This window comes from Heloderma suspectum, chromosome 3 (genome assembly GCF_057233095.1).
Source record: "Heloderma suspectum isolate Gila_16-S chromosome 3, 16-S_ref, whole genome shotgun sequence".
NCBI classification, from domain to species: Eukaryota; Metazoa; Chordata; class Lepidosauria; order Squamata; family Helodermatidae; genus Heloderma; species Heloderma suspectum.
Window position 1 is genome coordinate 316879265 of NC_139460.1, and position 5750 is coordinate 316885014.

Genomic DNA, 5750 nt, shown 5'->3' on the forward strand with positions numbered 1-5750 from the left:
GGATAAGTCTATCATTGGCTATTTAGTATTAGCTATGGTAGCAAAATAGAAGCTCCAAGTCCAAAGGCAGTGTATCTCTAAATATTGGATGCTGGGGACAAAAAAGAAGGGAAGACTGCCCACCGCTTCAGCCAGAGGCCCCTCCTGGCAAATCACTTCACTGGTGATGGTTGCAGATATGCTGGAGAAGGGACTGAGTTGTTCTGGGCAGCATTTCCCTCTCCACTTTGCCCCTTCTGCTGTCACTTCATCACAGCCAACTCTCCATTAGGGAGGGGCTGTGGCTCAGTGGCAGAGCACCTGCTTGGCATGCAGGAGGTTCCAGGTTCAATCCCCGGCATCTCCAGGTAGGACAGGAAAAAATCCTGCTTGGAACCCTGGAGAGCCACTGCTGCCAGTCAGGGCAGACAATCCTGGGCTAGATGGACCAAGGGCCTAACCGAGTGTAAGGCGGATTTAGAGGGTTCTTACTATTAGGCAGCCTCAGGCAGCTTATTTTGGGTGCCATGAAACTAAGGTCAGCAGATTATTAGTTGATACATTCAGTATTATCGTGTTCTTACTGACAGGGAGGGGGACAGGTGCTTGTGAGATTTTCTGCCGGAAATGCCAAAATAACTTGGCTGGCCTTGGGTACTATTGTGTGTAAAGCCAGTGGGATTTAAGTACATATGCAGAGGATTGCACTAGAACAGGGGTGGGCAGAAAGTAAAGCTCCAGATGTTCTGGACTTCAACTCCCAGCATTCCTGACCATGGCCATGCTGGCAGCGCCTTCTGGGAGTTGGTCCAAAACATCTGGAGATCTATCATCTGCCCACCCCTGCACAAGAAGGCTGCAACCTGCTTAGGGATTCTGTAGCAGGGAAATCTGCCCCCTTTGGGGCCCAATGGATTCCCATAGTGCCCCCAACACAGCTTCCATGTGCAAGCTGAGCTGAGGATTTATTCCTGAAATCCAGGAATGTTGGGCGTAAAAAGCAATTTGCACAAATTATGAACATGGCAGCTGCAATTTGCACAAATGACAAACATTACAGCTGCAAATTGTATAAACTGTGCAAATTACAGCAGAAATTTGCATAATCTGCGCAAATTACTTTTCACAATTTTTAAAAAAAATTTTGAAAAAGGAAATCTGCGAGCTGGCCCAGCTCGATGCAGATCTAGTTGGGCCAGCTTGTGGGAAAGCAAGCCAAAGTCTGGGATGCCACACTGAGTAAAGCTTGGCGGGTTTCACCACCTGGATGGATTGAAACATCCCTAAATCTGCACACACTTAACCTGAGAATAAGGTTAGCTGAATGGGGCTTACATCTTCTGAGCAGATACATATAGGATTGCACTGTAAGTACAGGTAATGGCATTTGCTGCATGCAGTCTCTTCCTTGTGTTGTCACTCAGACAAGTGGAAGTTAGAGAAGGGCGGGGGCATACATGAGGGAAACCATTGTGTGCTGAGTGTTGCAGCTCTTAAAATGTATTTATTCTCTGAAACTGATCTACACAAAAGGGAAAAGACCATTGTAAATTCCTTTACCATTAGTGTTTCATTAAGCAGTTACACAAAAGACTATGTGATTAAGCAGAGGACTTAGACTACCCTCTACTCAGAAAAAAGACCTGCAACTCTCAGCATGCCCCAGCCAGCCATGGGATTGCACCCGTAGGGTCCTTTGACTCTTTCACCCTTTTAAATGCAATTGTCCTCATGCAGTACATCAAGAAGTGGACCTTCTAACAATAGCTTGGTTTCCAGAGAAGCACTAGCAGAGTTCTGCTTCTGCAATGGGGCTTTCCTTCCTATTCAGCTCCTTGTATCCCCCCCCCCAAGCTGCTCTGAGAGTCAGGGGTCCCTCCAGAATGTCAGGGGACCCTCCAGAATGCCACAGATAGCTGCATTGGGGGCGGGGGTCTGGGGGGAATAGAATTTCCCCCTTGCATGGGCAGAAGTGCCTTCCACTCAGGTAAGAAAGTCATTGGATCCCAGCCAAGGAAAATGCAAAAAACAAACACGCAAACAAATAAAGCTAGACTGCAGGGCAAACTATTTTTCTCCATAAGTAAGTTGGAGGAGAGTCAAAGGTGATCTTTAGTATAACTGTGCATTAATTTTGGAGGAAATGTAACCATGTGATGACAGATCAAAGCATCTTAGTCTTTTAAATCAGGGTTAGTCATGCTTTTTGTTTATTTTCAAATGCCCTGATTCTAGGGCATTTTGTTCTATTTGGGGCCATGTAATCCACTCCAGATCAGAATTCATAATGTCTCACATGCTTTAAAACACACACACCAGATTGAAACCATTGTACAGGTTTGAACAAAACTCTGTTCACACAACTCAACAGGATATACTGAATGTATGGGGGGCAGAGAGAAAATCCCTCTCCTTCCTCTGCATGGGATGCTTCCGGACGCAAGGATTTTGTTGTGCAATCGATCGCCCTGCCGCATTCACGGAATTTCACAAGGTGGGGGTCCATGTGTCATCATCTTCCACTTGCAGCCCTCCCATATTTTCCCACTGCTTCTTCTGTCTTTTTTCTTTCTCCTAAAAAATCCATTAAGGAGGAAAAGACCATTAAGGAGGAACAGCTGCACAATGTCTTCTGAAAGCACCTATTGTCACTGTTTGGTTGTCTGAAGAGGGCATATGTGATCATTACATGGACAGAGGTTTATAATGGAGAGTTGCCACAATTCCTGCAGTACAAACATTTGCAGAATTCCCCTTTCTGTTGTGAGGTAGTGCCAGCAGATTAGAGTCCATAGCGCAAAATGTGTGTCAGATTAATTCCTTTGGCATTGTCACATTAATAGTCAAACCACAGAAGTGGGACAGATCCTTGTCCGGGAATGCTCCTTTGATTGATGTGTTTGTCCTGTGCTTTCAGAAAAGATTGCAAGAGCCCACTTCCTCTCCTCACCTAAATCTGCCTCTGCTGTCATCTCTTCAGGAGCAGCCCTGCCTCAGGCAGCTGATTTTGGGTGTCATGAAAGGGCAGCAAATTGCTAGTTATTTCATTTATTATGATTGCATTTTTACTGCTGTGGAAGGAGAAGAGGTGCTTGTGAGATCTGTTGCCTCAAGTGCCAAATTTACTTGGCTGGTCTTAGGTACTATGCAAGTGCTGTAGGGTGTCCAGGTGTCCCCTTTTACAGAAGATAGTCCTCTATTTGAAGGGGTGCCAAAGGACTCTCTTCTATTTTGAAGGCATTTTCTGTTTGAAGGCCTGTCCAATCCAAGTCCAGTTTCAAAATACAGAATCATCAGAAGGAAGAACAAAAGGGCCTTGAAGGTGTCCCTCAACAGCACCTGGACAGCAGACTGAGCAAGCACACAGGTTACCTGATCAGTCTTTCACCCTATGGTGATATGAGCTGTATTTCTATTTTAAATAGTAATTTCTAAATTTGCAATTGGCATATGCAAGTGTTATGCAAATCAGTGTCGTATTTTGTACTCTTGTTTGGTGATGCAGGTCCTCCTTTTCGGCAGTTCACAAGTGTCCACCCTACATGTAGGGATGTACGAAACACCTACCTGGCTCTGTGCCGGGCAATCCGCTGTGGGGGGGAGGTGCTCCATCCCTCCCCCCGGAATCCTCGATGGGGGGGAGGCAATCTGGTCCTCCCCCCCGGAATCCTGCCCAGCTGGCTCCGCTCCGCGGCCAAGCCACAGAGCCGCCAGCTGGCTCCAACTGCCCGCAGCCAGACATCCGGCCGCTGGGCAGCCCTGCAGGGACACAAATGGTGGCTGTCGTAGCCGCCGCCATTTGCATATGCTGGGTTTTTTTCCCCCCTGCTGTGATAGGCTACGTAAATACTTACATAGCCTATCACGGCAGGGGGGGAAAAACCCAGTGTACGCAAATGGCGGTAGCCGCCGCCATTTGCATATGCTGGGTTCCCCCCACCTGCCGTGATAGGCTACGTAAATACATAGCCTATCACGGCCTCCGCAGGGATGCAAATGGTGCCCCTGCATTAGCCGTGATAGGCTATGTAAGTATTTACGTAGTCTATCACGGCTATGAAGAGGAGGAAGCGAATGGCGGCCGCAGGACGGCCACCATTCGCAAAGCAGCACGGATGGGAGCAGGTAAGTGCTCCATTTCACGTGCTTTTTGTGGGTTGGGGGCGGTGGGGACTTCGTCCTGCATGCCTTTCGTGGGTTGGGGGGTGGGGGCTTTGTTCTGTGATGGATTTCGGGCGGCCAAATGCACGGGCATTCGGCCTCACCGAGATCCGTCGCAGAATTCTCTGACATCCCTACCTACAGCAAAATGCAGCAAAATGTTTTGAACCATCCCTGCATCTCCTTCCCTATCCACCCAGCCACATCCTTTCTCCCTCTCCATGGTCAGGAGTCTGCTGGATTAAAGTGATTTGTGCCTTTAAGAAGGAAGGCAGAGGGCAAAGGGAAATCAAGCGTTCATGCTCTGTCAGGTCCTTGCTTCTTTGTACCTCAGATGGGCACTCCTTCCAGGCCCACCTGAAGCTGCAGTCTTTGGGGCTGTGACAGAGGGACAGCTATGCCCACCTTGTACACAGGTACCATCTCTGAGACCTACCCTAAAGGGAGTGCAGGGTATATTGTTGCTTCTGCTTGTTGTTGTTCAGTCGTTAAGTCGTGTCCGAGTCTTCATGACCCCATGGACCATAGCACGCCAGGCCTTCCTGTCCTGCGTTCTCTCCCGGAGCGTGCTCAAGTTCATATTCATTGCATTGGTGATGCTATCTAGCCATCTCATCCTCTGCCGTCCCCTTCTCCTTTGGCCTTCCATCTTTCCCAGCATCAGGGACCTTTCTAGGGAATTTTCTCTTCGCATTAGGTGGCCAAAATATTTGAGCTTCAGCTTCAGTATCTGTCCTTCCAATGAGCACTCAGGGTTGATTTCCTTTAGGATGGACTGATTTGACCTCCTTGCAGTCCAGGGGACTCGTAAGAGTCTTCTCCAGCACCACAGTTTGAAAGCATCAATTCTTCGGCGCTCAGCCTTCTTTATAGTCCAGCTCTCACAGCCATACATTATTACTGGGAAAACCATAGCTTTGATTATACGAACCTTTGTCAGCAAGGTGATGTCTCCGCTTCTTACTATGCTGTCTAGGTGTGCCATAGCTTTCCTCCCAAGGAGCAAGCGTCTTTTAATTTCATGGCTACAGTCACCATCTGCGGTGATCTTGGAGCCCAAGAAAATAAAATCTGTCACTGCTTCCATTTCTTCCCCTTCTATATGCCAGGAAGTGATGGGGCCAGATGCCATGATCTTCGTTTTGTTAATGTTGAGTTTCAAACCAGCTTTTGCACTCTCTACTTTCACCCTCAACAAGAGGCTCTTTAGATCCTCTTCGCTTTCTGCCATTAGGGTGGTATCGTCTGCGTATCTGAGGTTGTTGATAATTCTCCCAGCAATCTTAATTCCGACCTGTGATTCATCCAACCTGGCGTTTCTCATGATGTACTCTGCATGTAAGTTAAATAAGCAGGGCGACAATATACAGCCTTGTCGTATTCCTTTCCCAATTTTGAACCAATCAGTTGTTCCATGTCTGGTTCTTAGTGTTGCTTCTTGCTGCTGCTGGTAATTCTGAAATTTTTAAACAACTACCTATGTTGGAGGTAGGCAAAGATCTGGGCTAGTTCCTTTCTCCCCGATACACTACTTTTCTGTCTGCAGAGCATTTTGCTTTTACGTTGGAGGCATTCACAAGCGGTTTCCCTCACCTACAGCCTGAGGTGCT

General features: G+C 47.6%; 1 non-coding gene across 1 annotated transcript; it reads left to right on the forward strand.

Moving 5' to 3' along the window:
- Positions 1-274: 274 nt before the first annotated feature.
- TRNAA-GGC (transfer RNA alanine (anticodon GGC)) lies at positions 275-346 on the forward strand. The gene has a single exon. It is a non-coding gene; the product is annotated as a tRNA-Ala (tRNA).
- Positions 347-5750: the final 5404 nt, after the last annotated feature.